This window comes from Phyllobates terribilis, unplaced genomic scaffold (genome assembly GCF_046119375.1).
Source record: "Phyllobates terribilis strain yellow unplaced genomic scaffold, ASM4611937v1 Scaffold_13__5_contigs__length_258822181, whole genome shotgun sequence".
Taxonomy (NCBI): Eukaryota; Metazoa; Chordata; class Amphibia; order Anura; family Dendrobatidae; genus Phyllobates; species Phyllobates terribilis.
This window is the reverse complement of record NW_027362773.1, coordinates 181,678,995-181,701,492: the sequence shown is the minus strand read 5'-3', so window position 1 is coordinate 181,701,492 and position 22,498 is coordinate 181,678,995. Positions and strand designations below refer to the sequence as shown.

General features: G+C 47.8%; 1 non-coding gene across 1 annotated transcript; it reads left to right on the top strand.

Annotated features, from left to right (window-relative positions):
• The first annotated feature begins 295 nt into the window (after positions 1 to 295).
• TRNAS-AGA (transfer RNA serine (anticodon AGA)) lies at positions 296 to 377 on the top strand. Its single transcript has one exon. It is a non-coding gene; the product is annotated as a tRNA-Ser (tRNA).
• Positions 378 to 22,498: the final 22,121 nt, after the last annotated feature.

Below are 22,498 nucleotides of genomic sequence, written 5' to 3'. Positions count from 1 at the left end.
TTTGCAAGGAAATTAATCTGTTCAAACTTTTGAGCATTTTCAAAGCCTTTTTCAGGAGGTGTTTGGAACAAAGTCACTCGAAATCCACCTTATGAATTTTAAAAAACCTTGAACTCTACAAGGTTCCAATTGATGATACCTTTAAATCAGATTTTTACATTTCAGTGAGGCCTGGAATTTTGTTTCCAATTGAAACTTCTATTTTCTGAAATGTCTTCCAGAAGGATAATCACTGATATTGATCATGGTGCTATAAGAAAAGGTGTGAAACGCATAAGGAAGAAACAGCGTCTGGGTAGTTGTGGCTGAGTGGTTAAGACGATGGACTAGAAATCCATTGCGGTCTCCCCACGCAGGTTCAAATCCTGCCGACTACATCTAAATTCAAGTAATATTTTGACTAATTATCTGAGTAGATCAATTTCCACATTCCCAAGGCTATCCCCCACGGAAATGGTCTGTAATCTTTGGATCGGATTTGTAGAACCAGCTTAACAGCATCTGCAGATCTTCTTTTGATTATTCAGCCTGGTGCGATGTCACTTGTGCGTCACGCCACCAATCAAAAAAAGCTCAGAGGGTGCCATCAGATATGTGGTGCAACTCCTCCTTTTTTGCAGCAAACACAGACCACTGCCATGACTGATGCACTGGGATATGAACTTTGATTTACACCAAATCTACTTGAATTATCTTTCCGATGGAATCTTTTAGCACACCATGAAAAATCTTTAGTGACTTCTGGATGAGCAGAAGTTTGCAATTTCTTTTTTTCTCACCCTTTTTCCAGCTAAAAGATCCAGCACGCTAATTATTAGCCAGATTTCATCAATATTTTAAAACTGTCCTTGTTGTGATATCATGGAACTTTAAGCACACTTGTGGAATAAAAAGGGAGGATATTTTAATTTACCACTGTGTATTAGATATACAGTCATGGCCAAAAGTTTTGAGAATGACACCAAAATTATATTTTCACATGATCTGCTGGCCTCTGGTTTTTATTAGTGTTTGTCTGATGTTTATATCACATACAGAAATATAATTGCAATCATATTATGAGTGCCAATAGGTTATATTGACAGTTAGAATGAGTTAATGCAGCAAGTCAATATTTGCAGTGTTGCCCCTTCTTCTTCAAGACCTCTGTAATTCTCCCTGGCATGCTCTCAATCAACTTTTGGACCAATTCCTGACTGATAGCAGTCCATTCTTGCATAATCAATGCTTGCATTTTGCCAGAATTTGTTGTTTTTTGTTTGTCCACCCGTCTCTTGATGATTGACCACAAGTTCTCAATGGGATTAAGATCTTTGGAGTTTCCAGGCCATGGACCAAAAATCTCTATGTTTTGTTGTATGAGCCATTTAGTTATCACCTTTGCTTTATGGCAAGGTGCTCCATCATGCTGGAAAAGGCATTGTTGGGTGCCAAACTGCTCTTGGACGGTTGGGAGAAGTTGCTCTTGGAGGACATTCTGGTACCATTCTTTATTCATGGCTGTGTTTTTAGTAGTGTTGAGCCACCCCCGTAGTGTTCGAGTTCGGTTCGGTTCGTTGAACACCCTTGTGTTCGCCGAACTGTTTGTCGAACTGTTCGTCGAACACCTTCGAACACCGTTAAAACCAATGGCAGGCAAACAAAAACACATAGAAACACATAGAAAACACCTTCAAAGGTGTCCAAAAGCTGACAAACTGCTCAGAATACATAACTAACACATGGAAAAGTGACAAGTACATATAGTCATGTGAAATGAAAAGAGGTGGAGGAGTAAAAGGAGGGGGAGACACAGATATAGGCATGTCATACCCTTCTAAAATCCAAAAAGTGAGAAGCCGACACGGCCAGTACGTTACTGCCCGTGCCACCTCCGTGTCGCCGGGTTTGTGCCAGAGCCGCGGTGGACCCTGACGGCCAGCCCCCCTCTCCCAATACTGGTGCCTGTCCGCTGGTGGGTCGAGCGAGCCCCCCTGTGGTGGAGGCAGCTCTAAGCTTTTTAATTTAAATTGTCTCTCTAATTTGAATGAATACACTTTAAATCCTTTTACAAGGATCTATTGGAGGGCAAGTCTCATGCCAGCAGCCGCGTAATTCCAGCTCCAGTAGCGTCCACTAAAGCTGCTGCAGTTAAAAAGTTTTTATAAGGATCAAGCTCTGCTTTCCACTGCAAGGCATCCTACCGCCAGTCCCAGCCCCTATGCCTTGGGATGCCTCCTGATGCTCTTCACTGAGTATCCCGTGGTCCCGAATAGAGATGAGCGTTGTTCTACTCGAACTGTTCGCCAATCTCAAATTCGAGCTGTTTTGGGCGGTGTTCGAGCCGTTCGGCGAACACGAACAATTTGAGAAAAATTCGGCTGTTCGAGGTTATGTTCGATAACTGTTCGTGCACCAAAATCATAACTGGATTTTTTCTCAGTAATGATGAAAATTAATGTTAATACGCAGTTTGAGTGTACAGCGGGGTGGGGGGAGGGGCAGGGGATGGATCTCTGCAGGAACAATGAAGATCTCCATTTTTTTTTCTCTTTCCCGCATTTACAGTGGGGAGGTGCAATCTGTCAGCCTATCAGCAGCGCACACACGGAGCGAAGTGCTTTTTTTCACACAAGCAAGGGCATGTGTCATTGGCAGTGTATGTCACATGTCCTTGCCCTATAAGACCAAGCCATTTTCCCCGTCGCCACCATTTTCTCACTGCTGCAGCTGCGTGTTAGACGGCACCGCTGTTGCTGTGTGCGCTATACCTTGTTAATTTCAAGCCAATTTTCGCACAAATATACAGATAGCTTGGGAGTAGGGAATAGTTGTGATTGAAGTCCTTTTAAGGACTAGGTTACAGCATTTCCTATGACTTTTATCAGGCAGGTCTGTGCTCTTAAATAGATAGGTTGTGGGAGTAAAGACTAATTGTAATTGGAGTCCTTTTCAGGACTAGGTTACATCAGTTCCTATCAGTTTTTGCCAGGCGGGTCTGTGCCAGTGCTGTGCAAGTTTTTTTCACAGCATTTGGCTGAATCTAGCAAAGCTAATCCTTTTTGGCCTATTGCAGAGTGTGTTAGTCAGTGGAGTAGCCTATCTGTGTTGCAAGATATACCACCTGTGTATAGAATACCAATTTTTTTACTGCACCTAGTGAAGTAAAATCTTTTGGGCATAGCATCATTCTATTAGTCCATCTATACTGACCTCCATCAGGTTGCAAACTGAATCTAATTTTTTTCTGCATCTAGCTCTGAAAAAATATTGGGCTTCTAGCTGTGTGTGGGTCTTGTTCTATTAATCCATCTATACTGACCTCCATCAGGTTGCAAACTGAATATAATTTTTTTCTGCATCTAGCTCTGAAAAAATATTGGGCTTCTAGCTGTGTGTGGGTCTTGTTCTATTAATCCATCTATACTGACCTCCATCAGGTTGCAAACTGAATATATTTTTTTCTGCATCTACCTCTGAAAAAATATTGGGCTTCTAGCTGTGTGTGGGACTTGTTGTATTAGTCCATCTATACTGACCTCCATCAGGTTGCAAACTGAATATATTTTTTTCTGCATCTACCTCTGAAAAAATATTGGGCTTCTAGCTGTGTGTGGGTCTTGTTCTATTAATCCATCTATACTGACCTCCATCAGGTTGCAAACTGAATATAATTTTTTTCTGCATCTAGCTCTGAAAAAATATTTGGCCTTCTAGTAGTGTGTCGGACTTTCTCTATTAGTCCATCTATACTGACCTCCATCAGGTTGCAAACTAAAAATAATTTTTATCTGCATCTACAGTACCTCTGAAAAAACATTTGGGCTTCTAGCTGTGTGTGGGACTTGTTGTATTAGTCCATCTATACTGACCTCCATCAGGTTGCAAACTGAATATATTTTTTTCTGCATCCACCTCTGAAAAAATATTGGGCTTCTAGCTGTGTGTGGGACTTGTTGTATTAGTCCATCTATACTGACCTCCATCAGGTTGCAAACTGAATATATTTTTTTCTGCATCTACCTCTGAAAAAATATTGGGCTTCTAGCTGTGTGTGGGACTTGTTGTATTAGTCCATCTATACTGACCTCCATCAGGTTGCAAACTGAATATATTTTTTTCTGCATCTACCTCTGAAAAAAAATTGGGCTTCTAGCTATGTGTTTGTCTTGTTCTATTAATCCATCTATACTGACCTCCATCAGGTTGCAAACTGAATATAATTTTTTTCTGCATCTAGCTCTGAAAAAATATTGGGCTTCTAGCTGTGTGTGGGTCTTGTTCTATTAATCCATCTATACTGACCTCCATCAGGTTGCAAACAGAATATAAATTTTTTCTGCATCTACCTCTGAAAAAATATTGGGCTTCTAGCTGTGTGTGGGTCTTGTTCTATTAATCCATCTATACTGACCTCCATCAGGTTGCAAACTGAATATAATTTTTTTCTGCATCTAGCTCTGAAAAAATATTTGGCCTTCTAGCAGTGTGTGGGACTTGTTCTATTCGTCCACCTATACTGACCTCCATCAGGTTGCAAACTGAATATATTTTTTTCTGCATCTACCTCTGAAAAAATATTGGGCTTCTAGCTGTGTGTGGGACTTGTTGTATTAGTCCATCTATACTGACCTCCATCAGGTTGCAAACTGAATATATTTTTTTCTGCATCTACCTCTGAAAAAATATTGGGCTTCTAGCTGTGTGTCGGTCTTGTTCTATTAATGCATCTATACAGACCTCCATCAGGTTGCAAACTGAATATAATTTTTTTCTGCATCTAGCTCTGAAAAAATATTTGGCCTTCTAGTAGTGTGTCGGACTTTCTCTATTAGTCCATCTATACTGACCTCCATCAGGTTGCAAATTAAAAATAATTTTTATCTGCATCTACAGTACCTCTGAAAAAATATTTGGGCTTCTAGCTGTGTGTGGGACTTGTTGTATTAGTCCATCTATACTGACCTCCATCAGGTTGCAAACTGAATATATTTTTTTCTGCATCTACCTCTGAAAAAATATTGGGCTTCTAGCTGTGTGTGGGTCTTGTTCTATTAATCCATCTATACTGACCTCCATCAGGTTGCAAACTGAATATAATTTTTTTCTGCATCTACCTCTGAAAAAATATTGGGCTTCTAGCTGTGCGTGGGTCTGGTTCTATTAATCCATCTATACTGACCTCCATCAGGTTGCAAACTGAATATAATTTTTTTCTGCATCTAGCTCTGAAAAAATATTTGGCCTTCTAGCTGTGTGTGGGACTTGTTCTATTAGTCCACCTATACTGACCTCCATCAGGTTGCAAACTGAATATATTTTTTTCTGCATCTACCTCTGAAAAAATATTGGGCTTCTAGCTGTGTGTGGGACTTGTTGTATTAGTCCATCTATACTGACCTCCATCAGGTTGCAAATTGAATATAATTTTTTTCTGCATCTAACCCAGCCAATAGTTTTGGCCTAATACCACAGTTTGGACACTCAGCTCTGCTCGGTAACTATCCATTGTTTTTTTGTGCAAACAACTCCAGAGTTGTGAATTAGTTAACCACCAAAATGAGTGGAAAAAGGCCTGCTGCTGGTGGAAAGGGGAATAGGCGTGTTGGGAAGGGGAAAAAAGGTTGTGTCCGTGGGGTAGGTGTTAAAGCAACAGTAACATCTGCAGAAGAAAGACCATCTTCCAGCCAAACTAAAATGTCTACTTCTTTTAGCGGACAATGTGATAAGATCCCTTTCTTACGGCCACGCCAATCGCTACAAATTCCAGATGAGGCACAAAAACAGCAGGTGCTTCAACGGATATCAAGTGCTCCTTTAAGTGGGCTCTCCTCCACATCAACTTCAACATCACAAATACTCCAGTCCTCAAAGGTGTCACCCAAATCGCACTTGCTTCCTCACAGCTCCCAAATCTCCAGCTGCCCGTCTGAGTATGAGGTAGAACAGATGGTTGAGTCTGCAGAGCTGTTTACTCATACTATAGCCTGGGAATCAGAGGTCGACTCCAGCGCTTCTGTGTATCCAGACGAGGAAATGATCTGCACTGATGCCCAGAATCTTTATGAGTCGGATCCAGGACCAGACGCAGAAGGTTCTGACCATAATGTAGACCCTCATTCCCAAACTGTAACACCTGTTGGTGGGGACAATGAGGAAGACGATGATAAGACTCAAATACCTGATTGGAGCGACAACTTTAGTTTTTTGTCAGGGCAGGAACAGGTTGGCTCTGAGGACGACGGGTGTGATAACACACAGGGTGATGATGATGAGGTTGGAGATCCCACTTACTGTCAACCCACAGTCAGCCAAGAGACGAGGTCAGCAGAGGAGGTGGAGGAAGATGCTAGTGACGACGAGGTCAGGTTGCGCCTTCCTGGACAGAGACGTAGTACTGGAAGCACGTCAACAACTGCATCCTCAAACACAACTCTGCCTCTCACCACAAGTCGTGGTGGCTCTTCAGGTCGCATGGGTGCTAAGCCTTGCATAGCCTGGGCATTTTGTCAGATCGATAAAGAGGACCCAACTCGTGTTATCTGTAACATTTGTCAGCAAAAGCTAAGTAGAGGCCAAAAAATACATAGTTTGAGTACTTCATGCATGAACCGGCACATGGACATGAAGCATAAGTTGCAGTGGGAAGCTCAGTGTGCTACAATGCGGCCTAGCCGGCCGGGCCAACCAACGTCTGCCATATCTTGTGCATCCGCGGCCTCTTCATCCTCTGTGACTGGGGGGACAGCAGTCACACCTGTTTTGGGGCGCACACCTGCCACCTCTTTACCCGCAACAGCCAGCGTGATTGGCAGGTCATCATTTTCTTTGGAGGTGGGAACACCAGCTGGTGTTGAGCGCTGTCCGACATCGATAGCACCACCTTTGGATCAAGGCAACCTAACATGTCCGCCTGCATCTTCCTCACAGACCGGCAGTTTGCCGGGGACACCCTTATCAACCCCGTCTAAGCACAATAGCCAGCCCTCGGTCCCTCAGATGTGGACAAGTAAAAGACCATTTCCTCCTAGCCATGAGAAAGCTAAGAGTTTGAATTTCACCATCTGCAAGCTCTTGGCTACAGAAATGCTGCCTTTCCGCCTGGTGGACACAGAGGATTTTCGAGACCTTATGTCCGTCGCAGTGCCCCAGTACCAGATGCCCAGTCGGCACTACTTCTCAAAGAAAGGTGTGCCTGCGCTCCACCAGCATGTCGCACACAACATCACCGCTTCTTTGAGAAACTCTGTGTGTGACAGGGTGCATTTCACCACAGACACTTGGACGAGTAGGCATGGACAGGGGCGTTACATGTCGCTGACTGGGCACTGGGTAACTATGGTGACAGCAGGACAAGGGGCTGCTGTCCAAGTCTTGCCGTCCGCACGAGTTGTGCGTCAATCCTCTTTATGTCAAAGTTCCTCCACTGCTTCTGCCTCCTCAACCTCCTCTCGGTCTTCCACCTGCACCCAAATCCTGTCTGGTCATGCCACAAGCTTTCTAACTGCGCAGAAGGGATCCTGCACACCTCCTTACTATGCTGGCAGTAGGGCTCAACGTCATCAGGCGGTTTTTACATTGAAATGTCTGGGAAATGTGAGTCACACAGCTGAGGAGTTGTGGTCAGCTCTGGAGAACCAATTTCATGAATGGTTGTCTCCACTGGACCTGAAACCAGGGAAGGCCGTGTGCGACAATGCTGCAAACCTGGGTGCGGCCCTTCGCCGGGGCAATGTCACACACGTGCCTTGTATGGCTCACGTGTTGAACCTGGTTGTCCAGCAATTTTTAGCCCACTATCCCAGACTAGATGGCCTTCTGCAGAGGGCACGGTCGCTGTGTGCTCACTTCCGCCGTTCGCATCCCGCAGCTCAGCGACTTACATCTCTACGGAAGTCGTTGGGCCTGCCACTTCACCGGCTAAAATGCGATGTGCCTACCCGGTGGAATTCAACTCTGCACATGTTGCAGCGACTGTGGCAGCACCGACAAGCCCTGGTGCAATACGTTTTGACGTATAGCCTGGGCCAACGAGATTCAGAGGTGGGGCAAATCACGCTGGAGGAGTGGTCTCAGATCAGGGACCTATGCACCCTTCTGCACAGTTTTGAAATGGCGACGAAGATGTTTAGTGCTGACGATGCCATTATCAGCATGACTATTCCGGTGATTTACATGCTGGAGCACATGTTAAACAGAATTCGGAGTCAGGTGGTGGCACAAGAGGAGGTGGAGGAAGTAGAGGAGGAGGAGTTGTATGCGGAAGGGCTAACATCTGCAAGGTCCAGACGGTCGGCAGCACCAAGGCGGCAGGCATGTGAGGGTGGGGGAGATAGTTTTACCAGGGCGCATGGTAGCAGCCAAACTAGTGAGGAAGGTGCAGGAGCCCAGGAAGAAGTGGAGGACGAACTGATGGAAGACTCATCAGATGAGGGAGACCTTGATCACATTTCTGTTGTGCGAGGTTGGGGGGAGAGGACAGAGGAAGGAAGCATGATTGTTACCTCGCCACCAACACAACAGGGACTCGGTGCTCCTGGATGCGCAACACACATGAGTGCCTTCTTGCTGCACTACCTGCAACATGACCCTCGAATTGTGAGAATTAGAAATAATCCTGACTACTGGGTTGCCACACTGTTAGATCCCCGGTACAAAAGTAAATTTGCAGAAATTATTCCTGCCATAGAAAGGGATGCACGCATGCAGGAGTATCAGCAGAGACTGTTGCAGAATCTTACATGTGCTTTTCCACAAAATACCAGTGGTGCACGTAGTGAATCTCACAGTTCCAACTTGCCAACCGTGGGACCGTCAAGTGTTCAGCACTCAAACCGTAACAGAACCACAGTATCTGCTGGTAACATCAATTTTGCGGAATCATTTCACCACTTTTTTAGCCCATCCTTTGCAAGGCCACAGGAGACAAGAAGTCTGACACATAGTCAACGCCTAGAGACGATGGTACAGGAGTATCTCCAAGTAAACATTGAAGCCACGACTGTGTCACTGGACCCTTGCTCTTTTTGGGCTTCCAATCTGGATAAATGGCCGGAGCTAGCCACTTACGCCTTGGAGATCTTGTCATGCCCCGCAGCCAGCGTTCTGTCTGAACGTGTGTTCAGCGCTGCTGGTGGTGTGCTGACAGATAAGCGCACGCGGCTCTCCACTGATAATGTAGACAGACTCACGTTCATAAAGATGAACAAATCATGGATCCGAAACGACTTTTCTACCCCTGTGTCATCCTGGGGAGAGTAAAAGCTTGATGATTGGTTAAAATCACCCTACCAACCGTTTTAAGCTTTCAAATTACTAATCATGTTTATCTGTATCTTGACTGGAAAATAATTTGGGCTTTGTAGCAGTGTGCAGCACTGATCCTATTAGGCCATCTATACTAAAGCTTCACCAGATTTAAAATTAAAAATAATTTTTAGCTGCATCTAGCCCGGAAAATAATTTTGGGGCTCCGAGATGCGCAAGGCACATAAGTGCCTTCTTGCTGCACTACCTGCAGCATGACCCTCATATTGTCAGAATTCGAAGTAATCATGACTACTGGGTTGCCACACTCTTAGAACCCCAAACTTTTCGATCAACCTTTTCATTTTAATAAAGACCAAAAAAATGGTCATTTTTGAAATTATAAGCATTAGCAGGTTATTAGAAACTGAAATCAAACAGTTTTCAACTCAAAACTTTATTCTAGGTGATGTTACATTTTCACATAGGACCCCTTGTTCGAAAGGAGCTTCTGAACTCTCTCGTCCATTGAATTTGTCAGGTTTTGGATGGTTTCTTCTTCAATTGTTTGGCATGAGGACAGAATACCCTCCCAGAGCTGTTGCTTAGATATGAACTGCCTCCCGCCATCATAGACACTCCTTTTAATGATGCTCCAAAGGTTCTGAATGGGGTAGAGGTCAGGGGAGCATGGGGGTCACACCATAAGTTTGTCCCCTTTTATGCCCATATCAGCCAGAGATGCAGATGTTTTATGTGCAGCATGAGATGGTGCATTATCATGCAGAAAAATGATCTTGCTGTGAAATACACGGTTCTTCTTCTTGAACCATGGCAGGAAGTGCTGTTTGAGAAAATCCACATACATTATGGAGTTCATCTTTAGCGCCTTCAGGGATCCTAAAGGGGCCGACAATCTCTCTCCCCATGATTCCAGCCCAAAACATTACTCCACCTCCTCCTTGTTGGCGCTGTAGCCGTGTTTGCGTGGGGTGTCCATCAACCAGCCATCCTCCACTCCATCCATCTGGACCATCGAGCGCTGCACGGCACTCATCCGTGAACAAAACTGTTTTGAAATCAGTCTTCATGTAATGTTTGGCCCACTGGAGCCGTTTCTGCTTGTGTGAAGTGGATAGAGGAGGTCGACAGGATGGCGTATGCACAGCTGCAAACCTCTGAAGGACCCTGCATCTTGTTGTTCGGGGGACGTTGGAGGCACAAGCAGCTTCAAAAACTTGTCTGCTGTTATGACAAGGCTTTTTTGCCGCTGCTCTTTCAACCTGACGTAATTGCCTGTAGGAAAGAGTCCTCAATTTGCCCTTATCAGTACGAACATGTGTGTATTGTGAATCAGCTACATACTTCTTGATTGCCAAGACACTTCATCCTGATCATCGCACAATGTTGATTGTAGTCATGCCTTGACCTAAACACTCCACAATTTGTTGCTTCTCAGCAGCCGACACATCCTTTTTCCTTCCCATTTTGGCAGAAAATGTAGGCTGCTTAATAATGTGAGAGAGCCTTCTTAAGTAGTCTTGCCTTTCATTGGACACACCTGCCAAACTAATTAGCACAGGTGTCTGCAATTGCTTACAGTGATATAAAGAGCCCTGACACACATCACCATCAATGAGTTTAACTGACAAACAAACAAATTCTTCCCTTATCATTCCTAAACACTTTTTGCATAATAATTTGGAACGCAGTGTACATGTGCTTTTCCACAAAACACCAGCGGTTCACGTAGTGAATCTTACAGTTCTAACTTGCCAACCGTGGTCTGTTTGGAGTTGTTCAATAAAGGGCCCAAAATTAAGATAACATAGATGGGAGAGGTCTCTATGAATAGGAATTCCTAAGTATTTGATACCCTGTGAGGGACAGGCAAAGGGAAAGTTGGACTGGATGGAATCCTATATGGATTTGGGGAGGGAGACATCGAGGGCCTCAGACTTCGCTGCATTGATTTTAAAATTTGACCATGTAACAAAGTGATCTATTTCAGCCATAACAGCAGGGATGGATATATGTGATTGAGTGATATATACTAGGACATCATCAGCAAATAGAGAGCACTTGTACTCGGTGCCTCCCACCTCAATCCACCTAATATTGGGGTTATGGCGAATTGATGAGAGCAGGTGCTCCGTCACTAGGATGTATAAGAGAGGGGACAGAGGACATCCCTGCCTTGTCCCATTGGTGATTGTGAAAGGTGATGAATATGTTCTGACGCACCCCCTGGGCCTTGGGACACCCGGAGCCGGACCCTTTTTGGTGGATGCTGGTGGTTGTAGTCTTCGTGGCGGCGACCCGGTTCCGTGGCTCAGGGCGGTCAAACCAGTGGCGGAACTATTTATGTGGTTTTGATGTTTAAATGTCTGACTACGCCACCCGTGGATTGCGGTCAGAGTGAACCGCTGCTACAGGGCAGACCGCTGAGGCTGGTGTTGTGGGTGCAGCAGAGCGTAGCATAACTCCCCACGGGAGGAGTATAGCCTCAGGGCAGTGTATGCGGAGGATGGGGGTGATGGTGCAGGGCAGCAGCAGTAACGACACGGAGTCAGTGATGCAGTCCAGGGCCTTTACTCACAGTTCTTATTATCCAGACCACGTCTGCAGGTAACGGCTGCCCACGTCGTACTGTGCTCACCAGGTGAGGGGCTCAGACAACTCCCAGAAAACTTTGGAGCACTTCACAGGACCCCCTTTGTGTGTCCTTTGTCTGGCCTTTCTTACCAACACTTCTGTCCGGGTGCCTCGGGCCTCCTCTTGGTAAACTTGGCGCCAGTTTCCCTGACCCTATGTGGTGCCTTCCTAGCGGGTGTAGCGAGGGGCTGTGCCACATAAAATGTCAGAGCCTCCGGTTTCTAGCTGAGGGTCGTTTCCTGCCTCCACTAGTTCGGGGACCGGTCTCCCCCTTTGGCCTGACCCCTCCACGCAGGTGGATTCGGGCGTGCGGTGGCCACTCGCCCGTCCGCACCCCTGGGATCCCTTCATTTCTCGTTCCTGGAGCCTTCTCCGCTCCTCTTCCTTCCTTCTCCCTCTTCCAGGCCTGGGCCTCTGTTACTAGGCCCGCCTCCGGAGCAGAGCTCATGCAGAGCCCCTGCTCCCTGCCACTTCTGCTCAGACTTCTCTGCACTGAACTAAGATGGTGCCCACCTTTTATACTCCCTTCTCAATGCACCGAGGAACTGCTTCCTCCCTGCTCCTGCACTACAGGGTTCCCCTTCCTCAGTGTTCCCTCCCCCCACTCCATCCAGGGACAGGGACTGTCGTGCCCATCTCAGGGGCATATTGGTCGCCCTGCCCCACGGCAATGTGGTGTAATGCATGCAGGTGTCGGGTCCTGATCCACACTCCTTCCTTACCTGAGAGTGAGATATCACACCTCTGGGTGAGGTGCAATACGTCTGTAGCAACCGAGCCCTCAGGGTGCTACAGTTCCATGTATCTTCAGCCTAGGTGACGTATTGCGATATAGGGCCGTGATTTATGCTATAAAATGGTCCCCTAGACCCCTACCCCAAGCTTTTTAAGAGAATCATATATGGCGTGCCAGGAAACTCTATGAAATGCTTTCTCAGCATCCAACGAGAGTTTCTAATTACAAATTTTTAACTGCATCTAGCCCAGGAAATACTTTGTGCCTAGTAGCAGTGTCTGCTAGTCAGCGGATTATCCCGGCTGTTAAGCAAGCTAAACCACCTGTAGTTTAGACACTTAATTTTTTCAAAGGAAATGCTTCGGGACCATGGGATACTTAGTGAAGAGCATCAGGAGGCACCCCAAGGCATAGGGGCTGGGACTGGCAGTAGGATGCCTTGCGGTGGACAGCCGAGCTCGATCCTTATAAAAGCTTTTTAACTGCAGCAGCTTTAGTGGACGCTACTGGAGCTGGAATTACCGCGGCTGCTGGCATGAGACTTGCCCTCCAATAGATCCTTGTAAATGGATTTAAAGTGTATTCATTCAAATTAGAGAGACAATTTAAATTAAAAAGCTTAGAGCTGCCTCCACCACAGGGGGGCTCGCTCGACCCACCAGCGGACAGGCACCAGTATTGGGAGAGGGGGGCTGGCCGTCAGGGTTCACCGCGGCTCTGGCGCAAACCCGGCGACACGGAGGTGGCATGGGCAGGCGCGGACTGGCCGTGTCGGCTTCTCACTTTTTGGATTTTAGAAGGGCATGACATGCCTATATCTGTGTCTCCCCCTCCTTTTACTCCTCCACCTCTTTTATTTTCGCATGACTATATGTACTTGTCACTTTTCCATGTGTTAGTTATGTCTTCTGAGCAGTTTGTCAGCTTTTGGACACCTTTGAAGGTGTTTTCTATGTGTTTCTATGTGTTTTTGTTTGCCTGCCATTGGTTTTAACGGTGTTCGAAGGTGTTCGACGAACAGTTCGACAAACAGTTCGGCGAACACACGGGTGTTCGACGAACCGAACCGAACTCGAACACTACGGGGGTGGCTCAACACTAGTCCCGAAGCATTTCCTTTGAAAAAATTAAGTGTCCAAACTACAGGTGGTGTAGCTTGCTTAACAGCCGGGATAATCCGCTGACTAGCAGACACTGCTACTAGGCACAAAGTATTTCCTGGGCTAGATGCAGTTAAAAATTTGAAATTAGATACTCTCGTTGGATCCTGAGAAAGCATTCCATAGAGTCTCCTGGCACGCCATATATTATTCTCTTAAAAAGCTTGGGGTAGGGGTCTAGGGGACCCTTTTATAGCCAAAATCATGGCCCTGTATCGCAATACGTCACCTTGGCTGAAGATAAATGGAACTGTAGCACCCTGAGGGCTCGGTTGCTACAGAGGTATTGCACCTCAGCCAGAGGTGTGATGTCTCACTCTCAGGTAAGGATGGAGTGTGGATCAGGACCCGACACCTGCATGCATTACACCACATTGCCGTGGGGCAGGGCGACCAATATGCCCCTGAGATGGGCACGACAGTCCCTGTCCCTGGCTGGAGTGGGGGGAGGGAACACTGAGGAAGGGGAACCCTGTAGTGCAGGAGCAGGGAGGAAGCAGTTCCTGGGTGCATTGAGAAGGGAGTATAAAAGGTGGGCACCATCTTAGTTCAGTGCAGAGAAATCTGAGCAGAAGAGACAGGGAGCAGGGGCTCTGCATGAGCTCTGCTCCGGAGGCGGGCCTAGTAACAGAGGCCCAGGCCTGGAAGAGGGAGAAGGAAGGAAGAGGAGCGGAGAAGGCTCCAGGAATGAGGAACGAAGGGATCCCAGGGGTGCGGATGGGCGAGTTGCCACCACACGCCCGAATCCACCTGCGTGGAGGGGTCAGGCCAAAGGGGGAGACCGGTCCCTGAAACTAGTGGAGGCGGGAAACGACCCTCAGCTAGAAACCGGAGGCTGTGACATTTTATGTGGCGCAGCCCTTCACTACACCCGCTAGGAAGGCACCACATAGGGTCAGGGAAACTGGCGCCAAGTTTACCAAGAGGAGGCCCGAGGCAGCTGGACAGAAGGCTTGGTAAGAAAGGCCAGACAAAGGACACACAAAGGGGGTCCTGTGAAGCGCTCCAAAGTTATCTGGGAGTTGTCTGAGCCCCTCACCTGGTGAGCACAGTACGTCGTGGGCAGCCGTTACCTGCAGAAGTGGTCTGGATAATAAGAACTGTGAGTAAAGGCCCTGGACTGCATCACTGACTCCGTGTCGTTACTGCTGCTGCCCTGCACCATCACCCCCATCCTCCGCATACACTGCCCTGAGGCTATACTCCTCCCGTGGGGAGTTATGCTACGCTCTGCTGCACCCACAACACTAGCCTCAGCGGTCTGCCCTGCAGCGGCGGTTCACTCTGACCGCAATCCACGGGTGGCGTAGTCAGACATTTAAACATCAAAACCACATAAATAGTTCCGCCACTGGTTTGACCGCCCAGAGCCACGGAACCGGGTCGCCGCCACGGAGACTACAACCACCAGCATCCACCAAAAAGGGTCCGGCTCTGGGTGTCCCAAGGCCCATTGGGCGCGTCAGAACATTTTCATCACCTTTCATAATCACCAATGGGACAAGGCAGGAATGTCTTCTCTCCCCTCTCTTATACATCCTAGTGACGGAGCACCTGCTCTCATCAATTCGCCATAACCCCAATATTAGGTGGATTGAGGTGGGAGGCACCGAGTACAAGTGCTCTCTATTTGCTGATGATGTCCTAGTATATATCACTCAATCACATATATCCATCCCTGCTGTTATGGCTGAATAGATCACTTTGTTACATGGTCAAATTTTAAGATCAATGCAGCGAAGTCTGAGGCCCTCGATGTCTCCCTCCCCAAATCCATACAGGATTCCATCCAGTCCAACTTTCCCTTTGCCTGGCCCTCACAGGGTATCAAACACTTAGGAATTCGTATTCATAGAGACCTCTCCCATCTATGTTATCTTAATTTTGGGCCCTTTATTGAACAACTCCATACAGACCACGGTTGGCAAGTTAGAACTGTAAGATTCACTACGTGAACCACTGGTGTTTTGTGGAAAAGCACATGTACACTGTGTTCCAAATTTTTATGCAAAAAGTGTTTAGGAGTGATAAGGGAAGAATTTGTTTGTTTGTCAGTTAAACTCATTGATGGTGATATGTGTCAGGGCTCTTTATATCACTGTAAGCAATTGCATACACCTGTGCTAATTAACTTGGCAGGTGTGTGCAATGAAAGGCAACACTACTTAAGAAGGTTGTCCCACATTATTAAGCAGCCTACATTTTCTGCCAAAATGGGAAAGAAAAAGGATGTGTCGGCTGCTGAGAAGCAACAAATTGTGGAGTGTTTAGGTCAAGGCATGACTACAATCAACATTGTGCGATGATCAGGATGAAGTGTCTTGGCAATCAAGAAGTATGTAGCTGATTCACAGTACACACATGTGCGTGCTGATAAGGGCAAATTGAGGACTCTTTCCTACAGGCAATTACGTCAGGTTGAAAGAGCAGCGGCAAAAAAGCCTTGTCATAGCAGCAGACAAGTTTTTGAAGCTGCTGGTGCCTCCAACGTCCCCCGAACAACAAGATGCAGGGTCCTTCAGAGGTTTGCAGCTGTGCGTATGCCATCCTGTCGACCTCCTCTATCCACTTCACACAAGCAGAAACGGCTCCAGTGGTCCAAACATTACATGAAGACTGATTTCAAAACTGTTTTGTTCACGGATGAGTGCCGTGCAACGCTCGATGGTCCAGATGGATGGAGTGGAGGATGGCTGGTTGATGGACACCCCACGCAAACACGGCTACAGCGCCAACAAGGAGGAGGTGGAGTAATGTTTTGGGCTGGAATCATGGGGAGAGAGATTGTCGGCCCCTTTAGGATCCCTGAAGGGGTAAAGATGAACTTCATAATGTATGTGGAGTTTCTCAAACAGCACTTCCTGCCATGGTTCAAGAAGAAGAACCGTGTATTCCACAGCAAGATCATTTTTATGCATGATAATGCACCGTCTCATGCTGCACATAACACATCTGCATCTCTGGCTGATATGGGCATAAAAGGGGACAAACTTATGGTGTGACCCCCATGCTCCCCTGACCTCTGCCCCATTCAAAACCTCTGGAGCATCATCAAAAGGAGTGTCTATGATGGCGGGAGGCAGTTCACATCTAAGCAACAGCTCTGGGAGGGTATTCTGTCCTCATGCAAAACAATTGAAGCAGAAACCATCCAAAACCTGACAAATTCAATGGACGAGAGAGTTCAGAAGCTCCTTTCGAACAAGGGGTCCTATGTGCAAATGTAACATCACCTAGAATAAAGTTTTGAGTTGAAAACTGTTTGATTTCAGTTTGTAAAAAACTGCTAATGCTTATAATTTCAAAAATGACCATTTTTTTGTTCTTTATTAAAATGAAAAGGTTGATCGAAGAGTGTGGGGGATCTAAGAGTGTGGCAACCCAGTAGTCAGGATTACTGTTGAGCCACCACCGTAGTGTTCGAGTTCGGTTCGGTTCGTCGAACACCCGTGTGTTCGCCGAACTGTTCGTCGAACACCTTCGAACATCGTTAAAACCAATGACAGGCAAACAAAAACACATAGAAACACATAGAAAACACCTTCAAAGGTGTCCAAAAGCTGACAAACTGCTCAGAAGACATAACTAACACATGGAAAAGTGACAAGTACATATAGTCATGCGAAAATAAAAGAGGTGGAGGAGTAAAAGGAGGGGGATACACAGATATAGGCATGTCATGCCCTTCTAAAATCCAAAAAGTAAGAAGCTGACACGGCCAGTTCGTTCCTGCCCGTGCCACCTCCGTGTCGCCGGGTTTGTGCCAGAGCCGTGGTGGACCCTGACGGCCAGCCCCCCTCTCCCAATACTGGTGCCTGTCCTCTGGTTGGTCGAGCCCCCCGAGGTGGGGGGGGTTAACATCTGCAGAAGAAAGACCATCTTCCAGCCATACTAAGATGTCGACTTCTTTTCGTGGACAATGTGATACAATCCCTTTCTTACGGACACGCCCATCGCTACAAATTCCAGATGAGGCACAAAAACAGCAGGTGCTTCAGCGGATATCAAGTGCTCCTTCAAGTGGGCTCTCCTCCACCTCCATTTCAACATCACAAATACTCCAGTCCTCAGAGGTGTCACCCCAATCGCACTTGCTTCCTCACAGCTCCCAAGTCTCCAGCTGCCCGTCTGAGTATGGGGTAACACAGATGGTTGAGTCTGCAGAGCTGTTTACTCATACTATAGCCTGGGAAACGGAGGTCTGCTCCAGAGCTTCTGTTAATCCAGACGAGGAAATGATCTGCACTGATGCCCAGAATCTTTATAAGTCGGATCCAGGACCAGATGAAGAAGGTTCTGAGCATAATGTAGACCCTCGTTCCCAAACTGTCACTCCTGTTGGTGGAGACAATGATGAAGATGATGATGAGACTCAAATACCTGATTGGAGCGACAACTTGACTTTTCGGTCCGGGCAGGAAGAGGTTGGCTTTGAGGACGACGGGTGTGATAACACACAGTGTGATGATGACGAGGTTGGAGATCCCACTTACTGTCAACCCACAGTCAGCCAGTCGATGAGGTCAACGGAGGAGGTGGAGGAGGATGTGACTAGCCCAGGGGTTGGGGATGACTCGGTACCCGGGCCTTTGCCTGGCCTTGGGGATGTCGCGGTGGTCGGCTCCCTGGCCCGTACCCTGGGGTCACTCTTTAAAAGAGTGGATAATTGTTAATTTTATAAGAGTTCGTGACGCCACCTGTGGTATCTGGTGAGAAGCACCAGCGCTGCAGCAGTCCACTGAGACCCGTGATAAGGCAGCTCGATGGTATAGCTCCCCACAGGTGGAGCTAGGTCTCAGGGCAGCGTATGCAGGGGGAATGCAGGACAGGCGAGACCCAGCTGGGTCAGAGCAAGAACGGGAATGGACACAGTAGTCACTTCAGTACCTTTTACTGGAGGAAATTCAGGCACATCCCGGAGCACTGTAGGGTGAAGGGTGAATATCAGGATCCTCCCCAATGAGCGGGTGTAGGGCCTCCTGTTTCTTGCCTCTGCGTAGTAAGTTTCTGACCTGCCTGGAGCTAGGCCTAACTTTGTCTCTGTCCTGCGCTGGCTGACCTTGTGGTAGGGCCTTCTCTTGGAGTTCACGCTCCCACTATGCGGGGCCTAAGCGTCTCCTGGCTCTGTTACGTATCAGCACCTTAGCGATCCTGAGACTTGTAGTTCTCCAGTGATTCCGGTTATGCCTTACTGAATCTAGCTAGCAGGAGCCTCGTGTTCCACTGCTGAACTATTAACTGAGTTCTCTAGACTAGACTGAGCTCCACTGCAGACTGACCTCTCTTAGGCTTCTCTACTGCAGGATCTCTTCAGAGGAACTGAACTGCCTAGCTCCACCTTCCCTATTTATATCCCTAACGGGCTCCCTCTGCTAGTCTGAGGTGGAAGGTGGAGATGTGTGAATGTTTATGGGGGCCTCTTGTGGAGGATTCCATCAATACACTCTTCTAGGATCTGTGATACCAAGCACAGCGGGGCGTCACAGATGCTATTGACAACGAGGTTAGGTTGCGCCTTCCTGGACAGAGACGGAGTACTGGAAGCACGTCAACAACTGAATCCTCAACCACAACTCTGCCTCTGACCACAAGTCGTAGTGGCTCTTCAGGTCTAATGGGTTCTAAGCCTTGCATAGCCTGGGCATTTATTCAGAATGATAAGGATGACCCAACTCGTGTTATCAGTAATATTTGTCACCAAAAGCTAAGTAGAGGAGTCCTGGTTTGTCACCAAACCAGGGGAGGAGTCCTGAGGAGATAATTTGCATATTCCCACTGCATTTTGGGGTAAGTGAAGAGTCTCCGTGAGCTCAAAGAACCCTGAATTTTGGCTGTTGGAGCTGAAAAGAGGACATCGGTAAACCAGGGGAGGAGTCCTGAGGAGATAATTTACATATTCCCACTGCATTTTGGGGTAAGTGAAGAGTCTCCGTGAGCTCAAAGAACACTGGATTTTGGCTGTTGGAGCTGAAAAGAGGACATCGGTAGACCAGGGGAGGAGTCCTGAGGAGATAATTTGCATCTTCCCACTGCATTTTGGGGTAAGTGAAGAGTCTCCGTGAGCTCAAAGAACACTGGATTTTGGCTGTTGGAGCTGAAAAGAGGACATCGGTAAACCAGGGGAGGAGTCCTGAGGAGATAATTTGCATATTCCCACTGCATTTTGGGGTAAGTGAAGAGTCTCCGTGAGCTCAAAGAACACTGGATAGCTGAGGAGTTGTGGTCAGCTCTGGTTACCCAGTTTCAAGAATGGTTGTCTCCACTGGACCTGCAACCAGGGAAGGCCGTGTGCGACAATGCTGCAACCCGGGTGTGGCCCTTCACCGGGGCAATGTCACACACGTGCCTTGTATGGCTCACGTGTTGAACCTTGTTGTCCAGCAATTTTTAGCCCACTATCCCGGACTAGATGGCCTTCTGCAGAGGGCACGGTCGCTGTGTGCTCACTTCCGCCGTTCGCATCCCGCAGCTCAGCGACTTACATCTCTACAGAAGTCGTTGGGCCTGCCACTTCACCGGCTAAAATGCGATGTGCCTACCCGGTGGAATTCAACTCTGACCATGTTGCAGCGACTGTGGCAGCACCGACAAGCCCTGGTGCAATACGTTCTGACGTATAGCCTGGGCCAACGAGATCCAGAGGTGGGGCAAATCACGCTGCAGGAGTGGTCTCAGATCAGGGACCTATGAAGTTGACGCGCCCCCTGGGCCGTGGGGTACCCTGAGCCGGGCCGGTAGACGCTGGGGGTTGTAGTCACTGTGGCGGTGACCCGGTCCGTGATCCAGGGCGGTCAATCCAAGGGTAATTTGTATATATGGGTTTTATAATGTCCGACTAGGCCACCTCTGGAGTGGGGCAAAAGGGGCCGCCGCTGCGGAACAGTCCTCTCAAGCTGGTGATTTTGCAGCAATGGTATTATTACTCACCACAGGAAGAGTGTAGCTTCAGGGCAGTGTGGGTGGATGATGTTGGTTGTAGTGCAGGGAGTCAGTAATGAACACAGAGTCCGTGTGATGCAGTCCCAAGATCTTTACTCACAGTTGTTGCAGTCCAGATTACAGGTACCAGAGCAATCTCACCCATCGTGCTGTGCGTACTCAGTGAGGGGCTCAGTCCACCCCCAGATAGCTCTGGAGTACTTAGCAGGACCCCCTTCTGTGTGTCCTTTCTCTGGCCTTCTCCCTGCACCTCACACCCAGTGACACTATTATCCAGTATCCTCGGGCCTTGGCGGGCGACTTGTGTTCTGTCCCCTGGGTCCTATGTGGCTACGTTCTTAGTGAGACTGGTGTGGACTTTTACCTGTAGTACATGAAATGCTGCAGCCTCCGGTTTCTAGTTGAGCCTTGCTGTTTCTCTGCTAGTTGAGGTACCGGTTCCCCTTATCTGGCCTGACCCCTCTACCTCCTGGTAGCAGCAGGAGTACGGGTGGCCTTCTGCACGGCCCGTAGCTCTAGGGTCCCTTCGGTTCCTGGAGCCTTCCTGCTCCCACTCCTCTCTTCTCTCCTTCAGTCCTGGGCCTCCCAGGCTAGGCCCGCCTCAGGAGCAGAGCTCATGCCGAGCCTCTGCTCCTGTCACTTTTCCTCCTCTGACTGGCTTGCTCTTTCTAAGATGGCTTCTTATTTATACTCTCCCTGTCATGTGCTCCGCTAAGCTGCTCCCCTAAGCACCCACTACATAGTACCCTCCCACCAGCTAGGGACCTGGGACTGTGCTCTCCCTTAGGAGCAATCTCGCCCTACCCCCACTGCGGGTATGTGTTGGATGCAGGTGTTAGGGTCCCGAGCCATATGCCTTCCTTACCTGAGGGTGAGATACCACACCTCTGGGTGAGATGCAGTAACTCTGTGGCGACTGAACCCTCAGGGGCGCCACACACCCTTCTGCACAGTTTTGAAATGGCGACGAAGATGTTTAGTGCTGACGACGATGCCATTGTCAGCATGACTATTCCAGTGATTTACATGCTGGAGCACACATTAAACAGAATTCAGAGTCAGGTGGTGGGACAAGAGGAGGTGGAGGAAGTAGAGGAGGAGTCGCATGCGGAAGGGATAACATCTCCAAGGTCCAGACGGTTGGCAGCACCAAGGCGGCAGGCATGGGAGGGTGGAGGAGAGGGATTAACCAGGGCGCATGGTAGCAGACAAACTGTTGAGGAAGGTGCAGGAGCCGAGGAAGAAGTGGAGGACGAACTGGCGATGGGCATGGAAGACTCATCAGATGAGGGAGACCTTGATCACATTTCTGTTGTGCGAGGTTGGGGGGAGAGGGCAGAGGAAGGAAGCATGATTCTTACCTCTCTACCAACACAACAAGGACTTGGTCCTCCTGGATGCGCAAGACACATGAGTGCCTTCTTGCTGCACTACCTGCAACATGACCCTCAGATTGTCAGAATTCGAAGTAATCCTGACTACTGGGTTGCCACACTCCCCGGTAGATGGAGTAATAGACCAAGTCCCACACACTGCTAGAAGCCCAAATATTTTTTCAGAGCTAGATGCAGAAAAAAATTATTTTTAATTTGCAACCTGATGGAGGTCTGTATAGATGGACTAATAGACCAAGTCCCACACACTGCTAGAAGCCCAAATATTTTTTCAGAGCTAGATGCAGAAAAAAATTATATTCAATTTGCAACCTGATGGAGGTCAGTATAGATGGACTGATAGACCAAGTCCCACAAACTGCTAGAAGCCCAAATATTTTTTCAGAGCT